A 25,431-nucleotide genomic window follows, 5' to 3' on the forward strand; every position below is an offset into this window, starting at 1 on the left:
GTCGGGGCTCGGAAGGGAAGTAGTGACGTTTTGAACTGCAGACTTTGATGGAATGGCCTGCATTCGTCATGTTATGTTTGCAGAGTCCCTGATGTGCCTAAACAGTATAAACCCCCCACAAGTGACCCCATTTTGGAAACTAGACCCCCATGGAACTTATCTAGATGTGTGGTGATCACTGGGGCAGGGAGGAGGTGATCGCCGAGGAAGGGAGGGGGTGATCGCCGGGGCAGGGAGGGGAGCGGAGGACAGCATAGAGGGGAGTACATACTAGTGAGCAGCAGTGGCGGCGGTCAGAAAATCGCGGTTGGGGGTGGTGGCGGCAGGGTCATCGGCGGGTGGGGTCATCAGCGGGGTCATTGGCGCCAGGTGTTGTGAAGTCTCTTAATCCAACTTTTGAGGCAAGGCTCCCTCTGGTGGATACTGCTGGTAGTGGAGCTGGTCAACATGATGTTAACCCAACAGCTGCAGAAGATAATTGGAGGAGTGGGGGTAGTGACTGGGACTACATAAGCTAGCAGACTTCTCTCAGTGGCTGCCGGTGATACTCCTTTCTTTGCTTATTGAGGATTTCTGTCTCCTGCCTGATCCTGCATTTTTCAGCTAAGTGTCATTTGCTAAACCCTTTGCATCTGGTTTTGCCTTGCTGTCAGGGGTCAGCTTGCTCCCCCAGGGGCTGCTGGCTTCTGCCCTGTATTTTTGTATCTTGTGTTTGTTTGCTCAGTCCCCTACTGTATTAGCCTGTTGCTAGCCGCCAGTTCACACCTGAGTGCTGATATAGTGGGGGCGAGGTTTGTGTAAACCTCAGTAATTTTGTACATCAGTCGTGTTGGAATTGTTAGGGTTTTTGTGTGATTGCAGACAGTGCCTTTTCTGTCCTGTTCTATCTAGTCAGTGTGGGCCAGATCATTTGCTCAGTCTATTTTCTGTCTGTGTTTGTGCTTCATCTTGTCTCACCTACAATATATGTTTGGGGGCTGTCTATTCCTTTGGGGATCTGCTCCGGGGCAGTTTAGATTTTACCTTTCTGTCTTTAGGCTTAGTTAATCCTCCGGCTGTGATGAAGCGTCTAGGGCAACGTAGAAACGCTCCACGGCTACTGCCAGCTGTGTTGTTGAGATCAGGGGTCTGCAATCCGCTGAGCGACCAACCTCTCTGGTGTTCTGGTGGCATAGCCTATTGCGTTCTCCTCCTCGGTGACCCACTCATAACAGCCAGGGTCATCAGCGGCAGCGGTGGCAGGGAGGGCAGCCATAATTGACACCGCCCCTCCACATCTGTTTGGAGGGATAGCGTCACATGAACACTAGCTCCAATCAAATCTGGGGCGGTGACACAGAGGTCACCTAGCTCCAGCCAATGGCCGATGATATTGCAGCATCGGCCATGGCTGGATTGCAATATTTCACCAAGTTTCATTGGCGAAATATTACGATTGCGCTGATTGGCTGTTGAAAGTGAAACAGTCAATCAGAGCTATCGTAGCCATGGGAGGGGCAAAGCCTCCCCCCCGAGATAAAGTACAGGTCCCCACGTACCTGTGGGTTGGGTGACATTTCAGTGACCCGCAGGAACGCGATCCCACCAAGACGCCACATAAGCGTCACAGGTCGGAATGGCACCGGTTTCATGACGCCTACGTGGTGTCACAGGTCGGAAGGGGTTAAAGGGGTAGTTACATAAATGTAGTAGAATATATTACCAAAACCATCATCAGTACATTAATACAACACCAAAAGCAAGGATTTGGAGAGTTTCTGCGCCAAAAAAAAATTGTGAATACACACTAACCCAAACTGAGTTTTTTGGAGCAGAAACTCACCAAATTCCCCCATAATCTCAAATCTATATTTTTTTTAAAGACTTTTTAAGTTTTAACATAGCCATGAAACACGTTATGGATTGCTACATGTGTACAAGATCAGAATCACTGTCAGCACATGAGTGAAGCACCAGAATCATTCATCATCAGTACATGAATGCTGCATCAGAACCACCATCATTACATGATTGCAGCACCAGAACAACCATCAGTACATGAATGTAGTGCCAGAACCATCGCTAGTGTTTATGGTATTTGCATTCATGTATTAACGATGGTTCTGAGACTCTGCATTCATGTACTGAGTGTGGTTCTTGCGCTGCATTCGTATACTGATGGTGGTTCTGTTGATGAATTAATTTACTGACGGTGTTTCTGGCACTGCATCCATGTACTGAGGACTGTTTCTGGTGCTGCATTCATGTACTAATGGTGGTTCTGGCACTGCATTCGTGTGCTGAAGGTAGTTCTGGTGCTGCATTTATGTAATTATAGTGGTTCTGGCTCTGCATTCTTGTACTGATGGTGGTTCTGGCTCTGAATTAATGTGCTGAAAGTGTTTATGGTATTGCATTCATGTACTATCAGCACATTAACTCAGAGACAGAACCACCATCAGTACAAGAATGCAGTGCCAGAACCACCATTAGTACATGAATGCAGCACCAGAAACAGTCCTCAGTACATGGATGCAGTGCCAGAAACACCGTCAGTAAATTAATTCATCAACAAAACCACCATCAGTATACGAATGCAGCGCAAGAACCAGTCAGTACATGAATGCAGCGTCAGAACCACTGACAATGCATGCTCCCACACACATTGCCCTTCTGAAAAATATGGCCCCTTGACCCATCTGTAAAATATCCCCCCACACTGCCCCGCTCTAAAATATCGCCCCACACTGCCCATCTGTATAATATGCCCCCCAAACTGGCCCTCTCCAAATTATTTGCAGTTGTCCTCTCATAGTGCTGTCAGCTCTGCTGTACTGCCCTTCCCCTCACACTGGCTTTATGAGATGAAAGCTGAAGCACTATGAGAGCACAGCTGCTGCTTCAAATGTGTTTATAATTAAACAAAATTCAGCTCTGCTGTACTGTGTTAGTTATAACACAGAGCTCTGCAGTGAGATCAGATCAGACTGTCAGTCATTAGACATCTCACCCTGGTAACTCCTCCATTCCTGTAAAATAAGCTCTGAAGGCTGATTTTTATGCAGATATGTACCCGGCACATAAAATAAAAATGTGGATTTCTCTGGAATAAGGCATCGAATCACAGATAAAGGAATCATTTTATTAAGCTTTCTGTCGTACAGGCACATTAAGATGCTGTCATGGCTCGGTTTGGGGATTCCATATGGTAAACAGTTGCTTCATGGTTAGTTCTTCTGCCTGTTGAGCTATGGCTCTTTTCCTTCCCTGTTCAAATTTCTTTGCTTATTCTTGGTTTACTCCTTTCCAGGTGTTTACATTTTCCCATTTTGGTTTGCCTGATCACGTTCTGCATGGGGCTTTGTATAGTGTCCCTTCTCTGCACTTTCTTGCTGGCTATATATCCTGTTGGATGTATACTTAGGAGTTTCAGCTCTTTTTCATATGAGTTTACCCTGCTCCAGTTGTATTCTTGCTGCAAGTTGGATTGGTTTCCCTCCCGTCACCTTTTCCTTTTACCGTTTTTAGGTTCTTGACAGGACTTTCCTGTTCCTTTTACTTTTGGTACTCCTTAACCTTCAACCCTTCCTCATTTGAATATTTCTTAGTTTCTCACATTGGGTTCTTGTATTTTCCTCACATTGTCCTTTTACCCTTGTTGGTAGTGTCTTACAGTCTCCTCTCTGGCTGGTCAGGAAGTATGAGAAACCCCTTGAAGGCCTTTTAGTGCACCAGGTCTGAGGTGGAGTTTTTTAGCTGTTCAGATAGGGTCTTTCTAGTATGTAAAGGGAGCAGTTGGGTGTAGGTGTGGCGTTTCCCAGGTGTGAGTGTGAACACAATCATAACAAACGGCTTAGCAGGGTTGATACTACTGACAGATACAGATTCCCTTTAATCCTGATTAATAACAGAAAGGTGTAAGAGGACAAAAATAATGACATCTTGGTGCATATGTGACTTTGCTAAGACTGGTCAGTGCCACAATGATGCAATCTACTGGCAATAGGTAGAAGAGCATGAAAAATTGGACCTTTAAGCCGCTTTGTCCATAGAATTAACGTTTTACATAAAGTGCACACATTGCTGTTTGTGCATCAGTTACTTCAAGAAGTGATGGAACCTCATTGCAATATGAGAAGAATGCAGCCAAGCAGAGGTAGTGTGAAATTCTAGGCAATGTTCTTCTACAAAATGAGTACTGGTATTAATGTAGACCTACAGTGTCCATAAATTGTTGAAGACCAAGTACACCCCTCCATGGCAGCTGTAATCCCTAATGGCAGCAAGCTATTACAAAAGAATAATGCAAACTGCCATACTACAACTATTTTTTCAGGAAAACTTGCAGTTACAGGTATTGACTTGCCCCTCGAGTTTCCCATATCTCAGTCTGATCGAGCACTTATGTGATGCCCTAGAAAGAAAAAGTCAAGTCCACGAAGGTCCAGCCTAGTAACTTTCAACTTTAAAAGATCTGTTGGCAAATACCACAGGGCACCTTCAGAAGCCTTATGGAATCAATTTCTCAGCAGGTCAGTATCGCTTTGGCGAAACAATGTGGACCTACACAATATTATCAGATGGCTTTAATGTCTTGCAGTGGGCATTTATGCACATTTAATCAAAGTACATTTAATCAAAGTATGAGGTAGTTATAACATGGAAGAATGTGACACGCATCTCTTCATACAGGTAACCAGCTCTTTAAATCTCTGCTCTGAATCAACTGCTGTGTGTCTCCACTCCATTCAATGTCAGCAAGCAGTTAATCCTGAATGCTATATATGTGTTTTCAACTATGCAAGCTTATATCTGGTAACCAGCTCTTTCAATCTCTGCTCTGAATCATCTCCTGTGTGTCTCCACTCCATTCAATGTCAGCAAGCAGTTAATCCTGAATGCTATATGTGTGTTTTCAACTATGCAAGCTTATATCTGGTAACCAGCTCTTTCAATCTCTGCTCTGAATCAACTCCTGTGTGTCTCCACTCCATTCAATGTCAGCAAGCAGTTAATCCTGAATGCTATATATGTGTTTTCAACTATGCAAGTTTATATCTGGTAACCAGCTCTTTCAATCTCTGCTCTGAATCAACTCCTGTGTGTCTCCACTCCATTCAATGTCAGCAAGCAGTTAATCCCAAATGCTATATATGTGTTTTCAACTATGCACATTTAATCAAAGTATATTTAAGCAAAGTATGAGGCAGTTATAACATGGCAGTTAGACAGGGCAGGAGACAGGTAAGACATTTATATACATCTACTCCCTGTACATTTGGATTATAACAAATATATACCATATGCATTTGTGTAATTTATATCATGGCCGCTGCATTCACACACACCCACTGCCCTGGCATTAACTCTCTACACTCTATCCATATTGGCCCCTCACTCCTTTCCTCTCCTATGTATAGAACTTGCGCTCTTTTCACATTCCTACACAGCACAGATCCATTCAGTCCCACCATTCAACATCAGAGACGCTCTCACAAATCACTTAACCATCTGCTCACTCATTCTATCCTCCTCCTAGTCGCAGGAGACATTGCTCCCAACCCTGGTCACCCATGTTAGAGAAAGTCAAACCCCCCAACTGCTACACTCAGTAACACCTCTAATCTTATTAACCCCTTCCTGACATCCGACGTACTATCCCGTCCATGGGACCCGGGACCCTATGCCCATGGATGGGATAGTACGTCTACCGCGATCAGCGGCGCCCACGTGGTGAGCGCTGCTGATCGCGGCCGGGTGTCAGCTGATTATCACAGCTGACACCCGGCACAATGTGTCAGGGGCGGTCATGGACCGCCCCCGACACGTTAACCCCTTGCACACTGCGATCAAACATGATCGCGGTGTACCAGGGGTTAAAGGGAAGCATCGGCAGGGAGGGGGCTCCCTCCGTGCTTCCCTGAGCCCCCCACGGCAGCGCAATGTGCAGCGCTGCTGCGGAGGGCTCCTTTCCTGCAGGCCCCCGAATCCAAGATGGCGACAGGGGCCTTCGGGGGCCTGCAGGAAGCTGGCTTCCCCAGTGCCTGCAAAGCGCAGGCATGAGGAAGCCTTCTGCACTGCCTGTGACAGATCGCTGATCTGTCACAGTGATCTGTGATGTGACAGATCAGCGATCTGTCACAGGAGAGTGATGTCCCACCTGGGACTATTTAATAAAGTTAAACAAAAAGTCTAATAACGCGCGATCAAAAAGACGCATATAAATATCCATGGAACCGCTGAAAACGTCATCTTGTTCCGCAAAAAACGAGCCGCCACACAGCATCATCAGCGAAAAAATAAAAGAGTTATAGCTCTCAGAATAAAGCGATGCAAAAATAATTATTTTTTTATATAAAATAGTTTTCATTGCATAAAACCGACAAAACATAAAAAAAGACCTAAATGAGGTATCGCTGTAACCGTACTGACCCGAAGAATAAAACCGCTTTATCAATTTTATCGCACGCGGAACGGTGTAAACGCACCCCCCCAAAAGAAATTCATGAAACGCTGGTTTTTGTTCATTCTGCGTCCCAAAAATAGTAATAAAAAGCGATCAAAAAATGTCACGTGCCCGAAAATGGTACCAATAAAAACGTCAACTCGTCCCGCAAAAAATAAGACCTCACATGACTCGGTGGGTCAAAATACGGAAAAATTATAGCTCTCAATATGTGGTGATGCAAAAACTATTTTTACAATAAAAAGCGTCTTTTAACGTGCAACAGCTGCCAAATATAAAAACCGCCATAAATAGTAAATCAAACCCCCCGCTATCACCCCCTTAGTTAGGGAAAAATAATAAAATAAATAAAATGTATTTATTTCCATTTTTCCATTAGGGTTAGGGCTAGGGTTAGGGCTAGGGTTAGGGCTGAGATTAGGGTTAGGGGTGTGTTGGGGTTCGGGTTGGAGTTAGAATTGGGTGTTTCCACTGTTTGGGCACATCAGGGGCTCTCCAAATACAACATGGCGTCTGATCTCAATTCCAGCCAATTCTGAGTTGAAAAAGTCAAATGGTGCTCCTTCCCTTCCAAGCTCTGCCATGCGCCCAAACAGTGTTTTACCCCCACATGTAGGGTATCAGCCTACTCAGGTCAAATTGCAAAACAATTTTTGGGGTCCAATTTCTCCTGTTACCCTTAGGAAAATAAAAAATTGGGGGCAAAAATATCATTTTTGTGGAAAAAAATGATTTTTTTATTTTCACGTCCGAGCGTTATAAACTTCTGTGAAGCACTTGGGGGTTCAAAGCGCTCACCACACATCTAGATAAGTTCCGTGGGGGGTCTAGTGTCCAAAATGGGGTCACTTGTGGGGAGTTTCAATAGTTTAGGTAGATCAGGGGCTCTCCAAACGCACATGACACCCGCAGACCATTCCATCAAAGTCTGCATTCCAAAACGTCACTGCTTCCCTTCCGAGCCCCGACGTGTGTCCATACAGTAGTTTTCTCCCACATATGGGGTGTCAGCGTACTCATGACAAATTGGACAACAACTTTTGGGGTCCAATTTCTCCTGTTACCCTTGGGAAAATGAAAAAATTGGGGATTAATTGATCATGTTTGTGGAAAAAACACGATTTTTTTATTTTCATGCCCGGGCATTATAAACTTCTGTGAAGCCCTTGGGGGTTCAAAGTGCTCACCACACATCTAGATAAGTTCATTAGGGGTCTCGTTTCCAAAATGAGGTCATTTGTGGGGGGTTTCCACTGTTTAGGTACATTAGGGGCTCTCCAAAGGCAACATGACACCCGCAGAACATTCCCTCAAAGTCTGCATTCCAAAACGTCACTACTTCCCTTCCGAGCCCCGACGTGTGCCCATACAGTAGTTTTCTCCCACATATGGGGTATCAGCATACTCAGGACAAATAGGACAACAACTTTTGGGGTCCAATTTCTCCTGGTACCCTTGGGAAAATAAAAAAATGGTGACTAAAAGATCATGTTTGTGGAAAAAATACGAATTTTTTATTTTCACGCCCGGGCGTTATAAACTTCTGTGAAGCACTGGGGGGTTCAAAGTGCTCACCACACATCTAGATAAGTTCCTTGGGGGGTCTAGCTTACAAAATGGTGTCATTTGTGGGGGGTTCCACTGTTTAGGTACATCAGGGGTTTTCCAATCGCGACATGGTGTCCGATCTCAATTCCAGCCAAAAACGTCAAATGGCGCTGCTTCCCTTCCGAGCTCTGCCATGCGCCCAAATAGTGGTTTACCCCCATATGTGGGGTATCAGCGTACTCAGGACAAATTGCACAATAACTTTTAGGGTCCTGTTACCCTTGGAAAAATAAGAATTGAGGGTGAAAAGATCATTTTTGTGGAAAAAATATGATTTTTTAATTGTACGGCTGTATGTTATAAACTTCTGTGAAGCCCTTGGGGGTTCAAAGTTCTCACCACACATCTAGATAAGTTCCTTAGGGGGTCTAGTTTCCAAAATGGTGTCATTTGTGGGGAGTTTCCACTGTTTTGGTACATCAGGGATTTTCCAATCGCGACATGACGTCCGATCTCAATTCCAGCCAAAAACGTCAAATGGCGCTGCTTCCCTTCTGAGCTCTGCCATGCGCCCAAATAGTGGTTTACCCCCACATGTGGGGTATCAGTGTACTCAGGACAAATTGCACAATAACTTTTAGGGTCCTGTTACCCTTGGGAAAATAAAAATTGGGGTGAAAAGATCATTTTTGTGGAAAAAATATGATTTTTTAATTGTACCGCTGTACGTTATAAACTACTGTAAAGCCCTTGTGGGTTCAAAGCTCTCACCACATATCTAGATAAGTTCCTTGGGGGGTCTAGTTTCCAAAATGGGGTCACTTGTAGGGGGTTTCCACTGTTTAGGTACATCAGGGACTCTCCAATCGTGACATGGCGTCCGATCTGAATTCCAGACAATTTTGCATTGAAAAAGTCAAACGGCGCTCCTTCCATTTTGAGCTCTGCCATGCGCCGAAACAGTCGTTCCCCCCACATATCAGGTATCAGCGTACTCAGGACAAATTGCACAATAACTTTTGCTGCCCAATTTCTCCTGTTACCCTTGGTAAAATAAAAAAAATTGAACCTGAAGTATTTTTTTTGTGAAAAAAAGTTAGATGTTCATTTTTTTTTTTTAAATATTCAAAAAAATTCCTGTGACGCACCTAAAGGGTTAATAAACTTCTTGAATGTGGTTTTGAGCACCTTAAGGGGTGCAGTTTTTAGAATGGTGTCACTTTTGAGAATTTTCTATCATATAGACCCCTCAAAGTGGCTTCAAATGTGATGTGGTCCTAAAAATAAAATGGTGTTGTAAAAATGAGAAATCGCTGGTCAACTTTTAACCCTTATAACTTCCTAACAAAAAAAAATCTTGGTTCCAAAATTGTGCTGATATAAAGTAAACATGTGGGAAATGTTAGTTATCAAGTTTTTTGTGTGCTGCATCTCTGTGATTTAAGGGCATAAAAATTCAAAGTTGGAAAATTGCGAAATTTTCAAAATTTTCACCAAATTTCCGTTTTTCTCACAAATAAACGCAAGTTATTTGAATGAAATTTTACCACTAACATGAAGTACAATATGTAACGAGAAAACAATGTCAGAATCACCGGGATCCATGGAAGCGTTCCAGAGTTATGACCTCATAAAGGTACAGTGGTCAGAATTGTAAAAATTGGCCCGGTCATGAACATGCAAACCACTCTTGGGGGTGAAGGGGTTAATATTCCCTGCATGTCATCTGTCTCTCTTAATTGTGCCTTTTAGAATTCTCGCTCAGTGTGTAACAAACTCTCCTTCATTCATGACTTTTTCCTTTCTAATTCTCTTAACCTTCTGGCTCTTACTGAAACCTGGATCCAGCAGTCATACACTACCACTGCTGCTGCTCTTTCATTTGGTGGACTACACTTCTCTCATACCCCAAGATCAGACAATAGAGCAGGTGTAGGCGTTGGTCTGCTCCTATCACCAAAATGTACTTTTCAGGTTATCCCTCAACTACCCTCACTTGCCTTCCCTTCTTTTGAGGTCCATGCCGTCATACTCTACACCCCCTTCTTCATGCGAGTGGTGGTGGTGTATCGTCCTCCCGGCCACTCCCAGTTCCTGATCATTTTGCCACTTGGCTTCCACATTTTCTCTCCTGTGACATCCCTACCCTCATCATGGGCGATTTCAACATCCCCATTGCTCTTCCCCTCTCCCCATCTGCTACTCACCTTTTATCTCTAACCTCCTCGTTTGGCCTTTCGCAGCTTACTAATTCTCCAACGCATGAAGACGGAAACTCCCTCGACTTGGTCTTCTCTCGGCTTTGTGCAGTGGATGATTTTGCAAACTCCCCTCTCCCGCTCTCTGACCACAACCTTCTTTCATTCTCTATCAAGAACTGCCAGTCCGCTCAGGTCACCCCCACTGTCCATACTTATAGAAACATACAGGCCATTAACACCCAGAAACTTATGAAGAACTTGCAGTCTTCATTGGCCCCTATCTACTCCCTCTCATGTCCTGGTTCTACATTGAAGCATTACAATGAAACACTTCAAAGTGCCCTGGATAAATCTGCACCTCCTATAAATAGAACACCACAACACAGACGGCGACAACCCTGGCACACCCTGCAAACACGTTTCCTGCAGCGGTGCTCCAGGTGCACCGAACATCTGTGGAGAAAATCCAATCTACACGAAGATTTCATCCATTATAAGTTAATACTTACAACATACAACACTGCCCTACACCTCTCAAAACAAACTTATTTCAACACCCTCATCACCTCACTGTCCAATAACCCTAAATGTCTCTTTGACACTTTTCATTCTCTACTCAACCCAAGAGTACAGGCCCCAACCACGGAGTTTCGAGCTGACGATCTGGCCAATTACTTCAAAGAAAAAAATGATCAGATCTGACAGGAAATTATCTCCCAATCACCTCATACCATGCACTGTCCTCCCTCCTCCACTGCATTTAGCTCACTCTCTGATTTTGAACCAGTCACAGAAGAAGAAGTAACCAGGCTCCTTGCATCTTCTCGCCCAACCACTTGCCCCCAGTGACCCTTTTCCGTCACATCTCCTCCAGTCCCTTTCCCCTGCTGTCACCCCTCACCTAAAATATTTAACCTCTCTCTCTCTTCTGGTATCTTTTCCTCCTCATTTAAGCATGCCATCATACATCCACTACTTAAAAAACCATCCCTCGACCAAAACTGTGCCGCTAACTATAGACCTGTCTCTAATCTTCCCTTCATCTTGAAACTCCTGGAACGCCTGGTCCACTCCCGTCTTATCTATGTCTTTGATAACTCTCTTCTTGACCCTCTCCAATCCGGTTTCCGCTCTTTACACTCTACTGAAACTGCCCTCACTAAAGTCTCTAATGATCTACTAAAAGCTAAATCAAATGGTCATTACTCCATGCTAATTCTCTTGGATCTCTCTGCAGCATTCGACACTGTGGATCATCAGCTCCTCCTCACTATGCTCCGTTCCATTGGCCTCAAGGACACCATTCTCTCCTGGTTCTCCTCCTATCTCTCTGACCACTCCTTTACTGTATCTTTTGCTGGTTCCTCCTCCTCTCATCTTCCCCTTACTGTTGGGGTCCTCAAGAATCAGTCCTAGGCCCCCTCCTCTTCTCTTTGTACACTGCCCCTATTGGTCAAACAATCAGTAGATTTGGTTTCCAGTACCATCTCTATGCTAATGACACCCAATTATACGCTTCTTTTCCTGACATCACGCCAGCCTTTCTAGAAAACACCAGCGATTTTCTAAACGCTTTGTCTAACATCATGTCCTCACTATATCCGAAACTGAACCTGTCAAAGACTGAACTCCTTTTGTTTCCGACTTTGCCATTTCCGTTTGTGTGGTTCCACTATTACTCCCCAGCAACATGCCCGCTGTCTTGGGGTTATACTTGACTCTGAGCTTTCCTTTGCCCCCCACATCCAATCACTGGCTCGCTCTTGTTATCTGCACCTCAAAAACATTTCTAGAATTCGACCTTTTACTTTTGACTCTGCAAAAACTATTACTGTTTCTCTTATACATTCTCGTCTCGACTATTGTAACTCTCTTCTAATCGGTCTCCCTCTTACCAAACTCTCCCCCCTCCAATCTGTCTTGGATGCTGAGGCCAGGATCATATTCCTCACCAATGCCTCTACCTTGTGCCAGTCATTACACTGGCTACCCATCCATTTCAGAATTCAATATAAACTTATTACTTATTACCCTCACCCACAAAGCTCTCCATGGCTCAGCACCACCCTACATCTCCTCCCTTGTTTCAGTATACCACCCTACCTGCGCCCTCTATTCTGCTGATGACCTGAGATTAGCATCCTCAATAATCAGAACCTCCCACACCCGTCTCCAACACTTTATACGTGCTGCGCCAATTCTTTGGAATGCACTTCCCAGGTCAATACGATTAGTCCCCAATCCCCACAATTTTAAGCGTGCCCTGAAAACACATTTATTCAGACTGGCCTACCGCCTCAACACATTAACCTAATTTATCCCTGTGTGGCACAGCCAAAAGTTTTACCATAACCAGGTTCCCCGCATCATGTTTCCACATGCTTTATGCATCCATTAGCCCTCTGTGTCCGTACTGTTACACACTTAACATTATGGCTGGTCCATACAATCAGGGCAATTGTTACCACCCACCTTTCATGTCTACCTTTTTCCTCATAGACTGTAAGCTTGCGAGCAGGGCCCTCATTCCTCTTGGTATCTGTTATGACCTATGTGATTATTGTTATGCTGTAATGTCTACTGTCTGTAGAAGTCCCCTCTGAAATGTAAAGTGCTGCGGAATATGTCGGCGCTATAGAAATAAAATTTATTATTAATGTTACACAGATCCTTGTGGAATGTTAAAGGGGATTTCCCTAAACCACAAAAGTTTACCTCTATCATTGGGGGTCCGAATAAAGGAACACCCATTGATCTTGAGAATGGAAAATCGTAACCCCAAAACTGGGGTTTGTAAAACTCTGTCTTGAATGGAGTGGAGGTTTGTATGCCCAGCCTCTGATCTATTAATTGTAAGCTGGCCACTTGCAATTTGGCAAAAAAAAAACCTTTAATGAAGGCGATATTGTCAATCTTGTCATTTAGGGAGCGAATTAATGTAACGTTCCTGCTGGCATCACTACATGGCTTTCCATCTCCCATCAGGCAGATACACTATCTTACTTAACTCTCCGGGCCATGCTGTGAACCTCACGTCCTTGCTTGCTTCATAATTCCTGGCTGTATGCTTAGGGTGGCGGCACTTCCTGAGTCTTACAGAGGCAGTGTGCACACACCTAATTTGGCCCCAGCCTACTGCCCAGAGGTATCGGGTACTTAAGGCATCTCCACCCATAGGGAGATGCCTGAGCAACAAACTGTCAGTCTGTACTTTGCTACTGAGTTGCCAGGTCCTGTCCAGTTTCTGCCTTCCTGGATAACCAGGCCTGAATCCTTCATCCTGAACCTGTTCCCACGTCCTTGTCTGTACTAAGTCCGTTTCTTGCACCTGTTCGTACTCTTGCCTGTTTCATTCGCTACTCAGCTGTGTGTAGCCTTGTGTCTACTCCTTCTGCTCTGCTCTCCACTCCGCACCCTGCGGCTCTGCTCTGTTCTCTGCTCCGCATCCTGCGGCTCTGCTCTGTTCTCTGCTCCGCATCCTGCGGCTCTGCTCTCCGCTCCCTGCGGCTCTGCACTGCTCCTTTTCAGCACCTTGCGGTTCTGCTCTGCTCCCGTTCCGCGCCCTGCAGTTCTTAGTCCTTCTAGTCTGAACTGGTTCCTAACAGTTCCTGTCCCTCCAGTCTGAACTGGTTCCTACATGCTCCCTTATCCTACTCGTACCTGCCTGTGTTCCTGCCCTACCCGTAAGGGTTCTGGATCCTCTAGTCTGATCCGTGCCTGCCTGCCAGAGCGCCAGCCTGCCTGCCAGGGTGCCAGCCGTGCCTGTCTGTACTTGCCTGCACCTGTCAATAGTGTTTAACCCCCCAGTGGGATCATCTGCTACTGCCAGACACAGCCCTGGAGTGGTACCTGGCAGCTACCTGCTGCACAAGCCTGACCTCACTACTGGAGGCTCCAGTGAACACCAAGGTAGCTGCTTAGTCACACCCCTCCAGAGTAGTCTGCTTGTGGCACAGTGGGGCCACAATACGCGCTCGCGCCACCTACTCAGGGTGCGAGCGTTACAATTAACAGTATTGACTGGCGGCATTACTGGGGGCACTGTGACTGGCATTAAAGCTGTCTATAGGTGAACACAGTTAAATGGGCAAGGATTACACCAAAGGGTTGCACTTCTTTACAAAAGATTAAAAAATGTGCTAGGCATGCTAGGACAGAAATTACTCATACAAACAAATATTGTGCCAAGAAGGCACACCCTGGCTTGTGGTCTGGTCAATGTGCCTTTCGGCAAGGTGGTTAACATGACAACAAGGCAGATGTTTTTTTGTTATCTGACTTATATTAAATGACATCTGCTTTCATCAAAGTAACATTACTAGAAACCTAAAGGTTTTATTAAATATTGTACTTGGATGTTCCTACTGTTAACCCCTTCCCGACCTTTGACAACACGTAGGCGTCATGAAAAGTCGTGCCAATACGACCCATTACGTCTATGTGGCGTCATGAATTGATTGGCCCCCTGCGGGTTGGTCACTGAAAGATCACCCGACCCGCACAGAGGACACTTTAGAGTTAACCCCCAGGGTGCGTGGCTTAGCCCCCACGTGCCTACGATCGCTCTAATTGGCTGTTAAAAGTGAAACAGCCATTCAGAGCGATTTGTAATATTTCACCAATGAAATTTGGTGAAAAATTACAATCCAGCCATGGCCGATGCTGCAATAGCATTGGACATGGCTGGACACCGAAACACGACCCCCCCCCACACGACTGGCGGGGGCGATCGGCCCCCGACACCGACGGACGGCGGCGATCGGTCGCCCCCGTCATCATCTGCTCCCCCACCTTCCGATCTCCCCCCCACTCACCCCCCCCATTTTCCAAGATGACGGCGCCCATGAATTTGCCGGCTGCCCATTCATTTTTCGTTTTAATCACTGTTATAAACTCTCACAGTGATCAAAATGAAAAAAAAAAGTAAATACACCCACTGTTTATCACCCTCATAGGTAGGCACAAATAATAAAATAAAAAAATATTTTTATTTTTCCATTAGGGTTAGAATTAGGGTTAGGGTTGGAATTAGGGTTAGGGTAGGAATTAGGGTTAGGGTTGGAATTAGGGTTAGGGTTAGAAATAGGGTTAGGGTTAAAAATAGGGTTAGGGCTGGAATTAGGGTTAGGGGTGGAATTATAGTTAAGATTAGGGTTAGGCTTGTGGTTAGGGTTAGAGTTGGGATTAGGGTTAGGGGTGTGTTGGGGTTATGATTACGGTTGGGTTTGGGTTATGGGTGTGTTGGGGTTAGAGTTGGGGTCTCCGAACGCGACATGGCGCCACAATTTATTCCAGCCAATTTTGCGTTCAAATAGTCAAACAGCGTTCCCTCCATTATGAGCCCCGACGTGTGCCCAAACAGTGGTTTACCCCCACATATGGGGTATCCGCGTATTCAGGAAAAATTGCACAACTTTAGGGGTCTAATTATTTCTGTTACCCTTGGGAAAATAAAAAATTGGGGGCTAAAAAAATGATTTTTGTGGAAAAAAAATGATTTTATATTTTCACGGCTCTGCGTTATAAACTTCTGTGAAGCACTTGGGGGTTCAAAGTGCTCACCACATATCTAGATAAGTTCCAAGGGTGGTCTAGTTTCCAAAATGGGGTCACTTGTGGGGGGTTTCCACTGTTTAGGCACAACAGAGGCTCTGCAAAAGTAACATGACGCCCGCAGACCATTCCATCAAGTCAGTATTTCAAAACGTCACTACTTCCCTTCCGAGCCCCAACGCGTGCCCGAACAGTGGTTCCCCCCAAATATGGGGTACCAGCGTATTCAGGACAAACTGGACAACTTTTGGGGTCCAATTTATCCTGTTAACCATGTGTAAATAAAAAATTGTGGTCTAAAAATGATTTTTTTTGAGGGAAAAAAATGATTTTTTATTTTCACAGCTCAGCGTTATAAACTTCTGTGAAGCACTTGGGGGTTCAAAGTGCTCACCACACATCTAGATAAATTCCTTGGGTGGTCTAGTTTCCAAAATGGGGTCACTTGTGGGGAGTTTCTACTGTTTAGGCACATCAGGGGCTCTGCAAACGTACATGACGCCCGCAGACCATTCCATCAAAGTCGACATTTCAAAACATCACTACTTCCCTTCCGAGCCCCGACGTGGGCCCGAACAGTGGTTCACCCCCACATATGGGGTACCAGCGTACTCAGGACAAACTGTACAACAGCTTTTGGGGTCCAATTTCTCCTGCTACCCTTGCAAAAATAAATTGCGGGCTAAAAAAAAATTTTTGGAGGGAAAAAAATTATTTTTTATTTTCACAGCTCTGCGTTATAAACTTCTGTGAAGCACTTGGGGGTTCAAAGTGCTCACCACACATCTAGATAAGTTCCTTGGGTGGTCTAGTTTCCAAAATGGGGTCACTTGTGGGGGAGCTCCAATGTTTAGGTACACAGGGGCTCTCCAAACGCGACATGGTGTCCGCTAACGATGGGAGCTAATTTTCCATTCAAAAAGTCAAATGGCGCTGCTTCCCTTATGGACCCTGTCGTGCGCCCAAACAGTGGTTTATGACCACATATGAGGTATCGGTGCACTCAGAAGAAATTGCCCAAGAAATTTTAGGATCCATTTTATCCTATTGCCCATGTGAAACTGAAAAAACTGAGGCTAAAAGAAAATTGTTGTGAAAAAAAAGTCCCTTTTTTTTACGGATCAATTTGTGAAGCACCTGGGGGTTCAGAGTGCTGACTATGCATCTAGATAAGTTCCTTGGGGGGTCTAGTTTCCAAAATGGGGTCACTTGTGGGGGAGCTCCAATGTTTAGGCACACAGGGGCTCTACAAACGCGACATGGCAACCGCTAAATATTCCAGCATATTTTCCATTCAAAACGTCAAATATCGCTCTTTCCCTTCTGAGCCCTGCCGTGCGCCCAAACAGTGGTTTATCACCACATATGAGGTATTGGTGTACTCAGGAGAAATTGCCCAACAAGTTTTAGGATCCATTTTATCCTGTTACCCATGTGAAAATGAAAAAATTGATGCTAAAAGAAAATTTTTGTTGGAAAAATTAAAATGTCCATTTTTTCCTTCCACGTTGCTTTAGTTCCTGTGAAGCACCTGAAGGGTTAATAATCTTCTTGAATGTAGTTCTGAGTAGCTTGAGGGGTGCAGTTTTTAGAATGGTGTCAGGGTATTTTCTGCCATATAGACCCCTCAAAGTGACTTCAAATGTGAGGTGGTCCCTAAAAAAAATGGTTTTGTAAATTTTGGTGTAAAATTGAGAAATCGCTGGTCAACTTTTAACCCCTATAACTTCGTAACGAAAAAAAAAAAAATTTTGTTTCCAAAATTGTGCTGATGTAAAGTAGACATGTGGGAAATGTTATTTAGTAACTATTTTGTGTCATATAACTCTCTGGTTTAACAGAATAAAAATTCAAAATGTGTTAAAATTGCAAAATTTTCAAAATTTTTGCCAAATTTCCGCTTTTTTACACAAATAAACGCAAAAATTATCGACCTAAATTTACCACTAACATGAAGCCCAATATGTCACGAAAAAACAAACTCAGAATCACTAAGATGTGTTGAAGCGTTCCAGAGTTATTACCTCATAAAGGGACACTGGTCAGAACTGCAAAAAATGTCCAGGTCATTAGGGTCAAAATAGGCTGGGTCATGAAGGGGTTAAATACACCATCCCAGTAGCTTGTTGCAATTGTTACCATTCAGATATAAAAATGTCGTTTTTAAATAAAAAATAAAATAAAAAAACACAACAGCAGCACTTGAAGATAAACAGTTATGAATGGATATTTTGTCAGACGGAGCTTGTAATTTTCAGCGCTTCTTGAGATACTAACCCTTTCATGATTTTCCTTTTTTTGCGCTTTCGTTTTTTGTTCCACTTCTTCCCAAAGCCATAACTTTTTATTTTTCCATCAATGTGGCTGTATGATGGCTTGTTGTTTTGAGTGACGTGTTGAACTTTTCAATGACACCATTGATTTTACCATATTGTGTACTGGAAAACAGGAAAATAATTCCAAGGGTGCTGAAATTGCAAAAAAGGGCAATTCCACAATTGTTTTTTGGATTTTTTTATTTACCTTGCCAGCACCACATCCAGCACTTTAACCCCTTCCCGACATTTGACATAATATCTCGTCCACGTGACCCGGGCCCGTATGACCGTGGAAGTGATAGTACGTCATCGAAATCAGCTGAGCTCACGGGGGAGCGCAGCTGATCGCGGCCGGATTATCACAGCTGACACCCGGCACTATGTGCCAGGAGCGGTCACGGACCGCTCCTGGCACTTTAACCCCCAACACACTGCAATCAAACATGATCGCAGTGTACCGGGGGCATAGGGAACCATCGGGCAGGGAGTGCTTGCTTCCCTGAGCTCCTCAGAACAAAGCAATGTGATCGTGTTGTTCCGAGGGCCTCCTTCCTGCAGGCCCCCGGATCCAAGATGGCCGTGGGGGCCTTCTCAGTGCCTGCTAAGAGCAGGCACTGAGAAACAGCCTGCAGTGCCTGTCAGATCGCTGATCTTACATAGTGCACTGCAAAGTGTCAGATCAGCGATGTGACACTACATAGTAATGTCCCACACTGGAACAAAGTAATAAAGTAAAAAAAAAAAAAAAATTTCATGTGTAAAAATAATTTTTTAAAAATTCCTAAATAAAAATAAAAAAAATTCCCTAATAAATTCTTTTTTCTGTAAATAAAAAAACAAAAGTACACATTTAGTATCGCCGCATCCATAACGACCCGCCCTATAAAACTGTCCCACTAGTTAACCCCTTTAGTGAACTGTAAAATTAAAAAAAACAAGGCAAAAACAATGCTTTATCATCATACCCGTGAACAAAAAGTGCGATAACACACGATCAAAAAGATGGATATAAATAAACAAGGTACCACTCAAAACGTCATCTTGTCCCACAAAAAACGAGCCACCACACAGCGTCATCAGTGAAAAAAAAAAAAGTTATAGCTCGCACAATAAAGCGATGCAAAAATAATTATTTTTTATATAAAATATTTTTTATTGTATAAAAGCGCCAAAACATAAAAAATTATATACAGTGGGGAAAAAAAGTATTTAGTCAGTCAGCAATAGTGCAAGTTCCACCACTTAAAAAGATGTGAGGCGTCTGTAATTTACATCATAGGTAGACCTCAACTATGGGAGACGAACTGAGAAAAAAAATCCAGAAAATCACATTGTCTGTTTTTTTTTCATTTTATTTGCATATTATGGTGGAAAATAAGTATTTGGTCAGAAACAAGCAATCAAGATTTCTGGCTCTCACAGACCTGTAACTTCTCCTTTAAGAGTCTCCTCTTTCCTCCACTCATTACCTGTAGTAATGGCACCTGTTTAAACTTGTTATCAGTATAAAAAGATAGTGCACACCCTCAAACAGTCTGACTCCAAACTCCACTATGGTGAAGACCAAAGAGCTGTCAAAGGACACCAGAAACAAAATTGTAGCCCTGCACCAGGCTGGGAAGACTGAATCTGCAATAGCCAACCAGCTTGGAGTGAAGAAATCAACTGTGGGAGCAATAATTAGAAAATTGAAGACATACAAGACCACTGATAATCTCCCTCGATCTGGTGCTCCACGCAAAATCCCACCCCGTGGGGTTAGAATGATCACAAGAACGGTGAGCAAAAATCCGAGAACCACGCGGGGGGACCTAGTGAATGAACTGCAGAGAGCTGGGACCAATGTAACAAGGCCTACCATAAGTAACACACTACGCCACCATGGACTTAGATCCTGCAGTGCCAGACGTGTCCCACTGCTTAAGCCTGTACATGTCCGGGCCCGTCTGAAGTTTGCTAGAGAGCATTTGGATGATCCAGAGGAGTTTTGGGAGAATGTCCTATGGTCTGATGAAACCAAACTGGAACTGTTTGGTAGAAACACAACTTGTCGTGTTTGGAGGAAAAAGAATACTGAGTTGCATCCATCAAACACCATACCTACTGTAAAGCATGGTGGTGGAAACATCATGCTTTGGGGCTGTTTCTCTGCAAAGGGGCCAGGACGACTGATCCGGGTACATGAAAGGATGAATGGGGCCATGTATCGTGAGATTTTGAGTGCAAACCTCCTTCCATCAGCAAGGGCATTGAAGATGAAACGTGGCTGGGTCTTTCAACATGACAATGATCCAAAGCACACCGCCAGGGCAACGAAGGAGTGGCTTCGTAAGAAGCATTTCAAGGTCCTGGAGTGGCCTAGCCAGTCTCCAGATCTCAACCCTATAGAAAACCTTTGGAGGGAGTTGAAAGTCCGTGTTGCCAAGTGAAAAGCCAAAAACATCACTGCTCTAGAGGAGATCTGCATGGAGGAATGGGCCAACATACCAACAACAGTGTGTGGCAACCTTGTGAAGACTTACAGAAAATGTTTGACCTCTGTCATTGCCAACAAAGGATATATCACAAAGTATTGAGATGAAATTTTGTTTCTGACCAAATACTTATTTTCCACCATAATATGCAAATAAAATGAAACAAAAACAGACAATGTGATTTTCTGGATTTTTTTTTCTCAGTTTGTCTCCCATAGTTGAGGTCTACCTATGATGTAAATTACAGACGCCTCTCATCTTTTTAAGTGGTGGAACTTGCACTATTGCTGACTGACTAAATACTTTTTTTCCCCACTGTAAATGAGTTATCGCTGTAATCCTACTGACCCGAAGAATAAAAAAGCTTTATCAATTTTACAACACGCAGAATGGTGTAAACGTCCCCCCCCAAAAGAAATTCATGAAATGCTGGTTTTTGTTCATTCGGCGTCCCAAAAATTGGAATAAAAAGCGATCAAAAAATGTCACGTGCCGGTAAATGGTACCAATAAAAACATCAACTTGTCTAGCAAAAAATAAGACCTCACATGACTCGGTGGGTCAAAATATGGAAAAATTATAGCTCTCAAAATGTGGTGATGCAAAAACTATTTTTTGCAATAAAAGCGTCTTTTAGCGTATGACAGCTGCCAAACATAAAAACCCGCTATAAATAGTAAATCAAACCTCCCTTTATCACCCCCTTAGTTAGGGAAAAATAATAAAATTTAAAAAAAATTTATTCATTTACAAGGCAAACCGCTCTGCGGCTGCCAAAGACAGGGAGTCAAATTAGCCCGACCAGTAACAGATGTTGTCAGGTGTCTTTGGATAAGAGGAGGCGGTGTTTGTTCAGTAACATTACCACCTAACCCACGTACTCGTCGAACGCCAAGCCTATTCCCCCTTCCACCACGATCTCACTTTTTCCCACTTATGTTGGATGTACCCTTCCCCTCTTTTAACCAGCTTATTCAGAACCCTAGGCCCAGACCTGGTAGTCACCTGTCACTAAGTTAACAATCAGTGTTGATTTTCTCAGACAGTGTGCCTGCACAACAATATTAGATCAATTTATTTTAATTAGGAAATGGGGCCTCCTGCCTGCACCCCAATTTTAGCCCAAGCAATTTTGGTTAGGGAATGTGGCCTGATGCCTGCACATAGCCCAATAGATTTTGATTAGTAAATGTGACCTCCCGAGTCCTAACTGCAACGCAGTATTAGCCCAAACGATTTTAATTGGGAAATGGGGCCTGGTGCCTGCACCCAATATTACCCCAAACTATTTTGAATAAGAAATGGAGTCTGTTGCCTGCACCCCAATATTAGCCCTAACAATTTTGATTAGGAAATGGGGCCTGATCCTTGCACAACAATGTTAGCCCAAACTGTTTTGATTTGGAAATGGGGCCCGGTAACTGTACAGCAATAATAGCCCAAACTATTTTGATTTGGAAATGGGGCCCGGTAACTGTACAACAATAATAGCCCAAACTATTTTGAATAGGAAATGTGGCCTGTAGCTGCAACACAGTATTAGCTCAAACGATTTTGATTAGGAAATGGGGCCTGGAGCCTGCACCCCAATATTAGCCCAAACAATTAGGATTAGGAGATGGGGTCTCCTGCCTGCACCTCAAAATTATCCCTAACGATTTGGATTAGGAAATGGGGTCTCCTGCCTGCACCTCAATATTATCCCTAACGATTTGGATTAGGAAATGTGATGAGCGAGTATGTTTGTTTCTCCTTCGTCTCATTGGGGGACACAGAGACTGTGGGTGTGTGCTTCTGCCGTCTGGAGGCTGACACTAAGTATACAAAAAAAGAGTTAGCTCCTCCTCCGCCGCATACACCCTCGCCCCCAGACCGGGCGTAACTCAGTTTTTTGCTTAGTGTCTGATGGAGGCACACGCAGTCTGGAGCTCCAGACTAGATTTTTTTTTTTTTTTTTTCTCTTTTTCTATGAAGATAAGACAGGGGCGACGGATCCTATAGAGAGGGTCCGATCTCCCCAAATCATCAACGGGCGACCACGTGTGAGTAACCCTCCACGTGTCCTCTCCCGCACCGAGGGACACATCTGGGACTTTTTCCCAGACAACCATTTTTCTTTTTTATTTTGTAAAGAGGCGGCAACGCATCCTGATAAGAGGATGCGGTTTCCCCACAACTTCAACAGGCGAGCACGTGTGAGCAGAACCCAGGGGTCAGCCTCCACGTTGTTCCTCTCCTACAACACAATTTATTGAGGCCCCTTCCTCCCCTAGGTAGTGAGTCCAGGGGTTGAGTTGGAGGCGCAGGTGAGCCGAGGAATCTAGACACTGGACGCGGCCGAGTACAGGAAGAAGCCGGTTCCAGAAGCCTCCCCCTCCCTGCCGGGGATGGAGCCCCACGGCGGAAGGCCCTGCTCACCTTTAATAATAGGAAGATTCGCCTCTCTCGCTCGCCCGTTGCCTCTCTCCCCCTGTGAGTAACGGTAGGAGGCCGTTTGCCCAGAGTGGCGCTGCACCCGGACGCCGCACGCCCCGTGTGTTCCGGAGTGCGGCCGGAGGCCCGCCGGCGGCCGCGGCCCCCGCTGCAGGAGGAGGCCGTGAGTATCGCGCGAGGCCCCGCCCGCCGACTACCGGTGGCACAAGTCCCGAAGCGGAGACTCCCGCCCTACCACCTCGCATCCGCGCATGCGGAGTTTTCCCGGGGTACTTCAAACAGGAGTGGGACGCTGCCGGTGGGTGAGTGCAACTCCGTTTGGAGATCCGCACTGGTAGTCAGGGAAGGGGTTACCCTCCTCCTCCTTCTACCCTGCCTTTCAGCTTGTGCAAATATGTCTGCCAAAGGGAAAGCTCACTCTTTCCTATACGCTGTTTGCGTTTCTTGTGGGGTCAGGCTGCCAAAGGCACAGGCGGGTAAATTTTGTGAAGCCTGCGAGTCGGAGCGCGCCCAGGAGCCCCCCACTGTTTCAGAACCCAGGGGTCAGGACCCCCCGGAATAGGCGGTGTCTTTATCGAATTCTATGCTGTCCCTTACAAGGGCAATTGAATCCCTTCGAGGCCCGGGCAAGGACAAGGATGGTGGTCTGCCAGCGGAAGATAGCTCGTCCTCGTCTCAGGACCCTCCAACCGTTAGGGGCCGCTCCAGTACCAGGCAAGCTCATGTCAAAAGGGCTCGTTCCCCGTCGGCCGGGCCCTCCGGAACTTCGGCGGCAGGTATTAGGGCATCTCTTTCCCCGTCGCTGAGCTCAGGGAGTGATCAGGATGAGGGCGGGGAGGAGGAGGCCTGGAATCTAGAAAGCCTGGGGTACCAGGACTCGGTGGACAGTCTCATTGAGGCAGTCAACCAGACATTAGAGATCGAGGACGATGTGCCCACAGCCTCAGGTCACAAGGTCTCTTTGAAGAAATCCAGGCGACCACATAGAAGGTTTGCCACGCATCCGGAGTTTGAGGAGCTAGTCCAGAAACATAGAGAACACCCGGATAAGCGTTTTACAATGCAAAAAGCGCTGCAAGCAAAGTATCCATTTCCTCCTGAGCTCCATAAGGGATGGGTAGAGTCGCCAGTAGTGGACCCACCGGTATCACGTTTAGCATCAAGATCGCTATTGTCGATACCCAGTGTTTCTTCTATAAAGGACCCAACTGATCGCCTCATGGACGGGCTTGCCCGCTCGGTATATGAGGCAGCAGGGTCGGCTCTGGCCCCCTCCTTTGCGGCAACTTGGGTGGCTAAAGCCATGGTTTCATGGGGGGACGCTCTGTATAAGGCCCTCCAAGACAGGGATCTGCCAGCGGAGGTCTTGGAGGTGGCAAATCAGATATCAGGAGCGAGTGATTATCTTGTCAGCGCCTCACTGGACGCGGCCGAGTGTTCGGCTGTGGCGGCAGCAAATGCGATCGCCATTAGGCGTGCATTATGGCTGAGGTTGTGGAAAGCGGATTCTATCTCTAAAAAATCCTTAACCTCATTGCCTTTTCAGGGCAATCGGCTGTTCGGTGAGAAGCTTGATAAGCTTATCTCAGAAGCCACAGGGGGAAGTAGTTTCCTCCCGCAGCAGAGAAGTTGCCCGGCATTCAGGCAAACGCAGAGGCGTTTTCGGCCCTTTCGTAGCCCCTGGGGGGGGACTTCGGCCAGGGCATACTCCTCCGCAAACGATGGCCAGAGTAGGGAAAAGCAAACCTCTTACAGGGCCAATCCGCTGGGTAGAGGCCGAGGCCGTTTGCCCAAGGCGAGGGGGGCCAGATCCCAAAAGCATCCAGCTAAATGACTGGAGGCGCTCCGTACCTACGGACGACACAGTGGCCGGACGCCTACTAGGGTTCAGCCACGTTTGGGTCGCAGTGGCACGCGACACTTGGGTGGCAGAACTAATATCGTCCGGGTACAAGATAGAGTTTGTCGGACGCCCGCCACAGCGATTCTTCCGTTCCCGACTTTCCAAGACAGATTCGCAGGCGGAAAGTTTGTTACAGGCTATAATGACGCTACAGCGCAAAGGGGTCATCGCCCCAGTGCCACAGGGCGAAGAGACGCAGGGGTTTTACTCCAACCTGTTTTCGGTCCCCAAAAAGGACGGGACTGTGAGGCCAGTACTGGATCTAAAGATCCTCAACAAATTCATCAGGGTCAGGCGATTCCGGATGGAGTCCCTCCGCTCGGTCATTGCAGCCATGGATCCAGGGGAATTCCTGGCCTCGATCGATGTGCAGGATGCATATCTACACATTCCGATATTTCCTCCACACCAGAGGTTCCTGCGATTTGCGATCGGAGAACGACATTTCCAATTTGTGGCTCTGCCCTTCGGTTTAGCCACTGCCCCCAGAGTCTTTACAAAGATAATGGCGGTGGTTATGGCCATCCTGCATGCACGGGGCATAACGGTGCTACCT

The 25,431-nt window shown here is 45.5% G+C and overlaps 1 protein-coding gene across 4 annotated transcripts in view; it reads right to left on the minus strand.

Moving 5' to 3' along the window:
- The window catches only part of LOC141086301 (zinc-regulated GTPase metalloprotein activator 1B-like), a 347,538-nt gene that overhangs the window by 312,413 nt on the left and 9,694 nt on the right, over positions 1–25,431 (minus strand). Inside the window, exon 2 of one of the 4 annotated variants that reach the window (XM_073572260.1) lies at positions 18,025–18,185. The exons of the other annotated variants lie outside the window; for them this stretch is intronic. The gene's annotated coding sequence lies outside the window, so the exon portion shown is untranslated. The remainder of the gene's footprint in view (positions 1–18,024; positions 18,186–25,431) is intronic. 4 annotated transcript variants of the gene reach the window in all.

This window comes from Dendrobates tinctorius, unplaced genomic scaffold (genome assembly GCF_039654945.1).
Source record: "Dendrobates tinctorius isolate UK_male_01 unplaced genomic scaffold, ASM3965494v1 ptg000031l, whole genome shotgun sequence".
Taxonomy (NCBI): domain Eukaryota; kingdom Metazoa; phylum Chordata; class Amphibia; order Anura; family Dendrobatidae; genus Dendrobates; species Dendrobates tinctorius.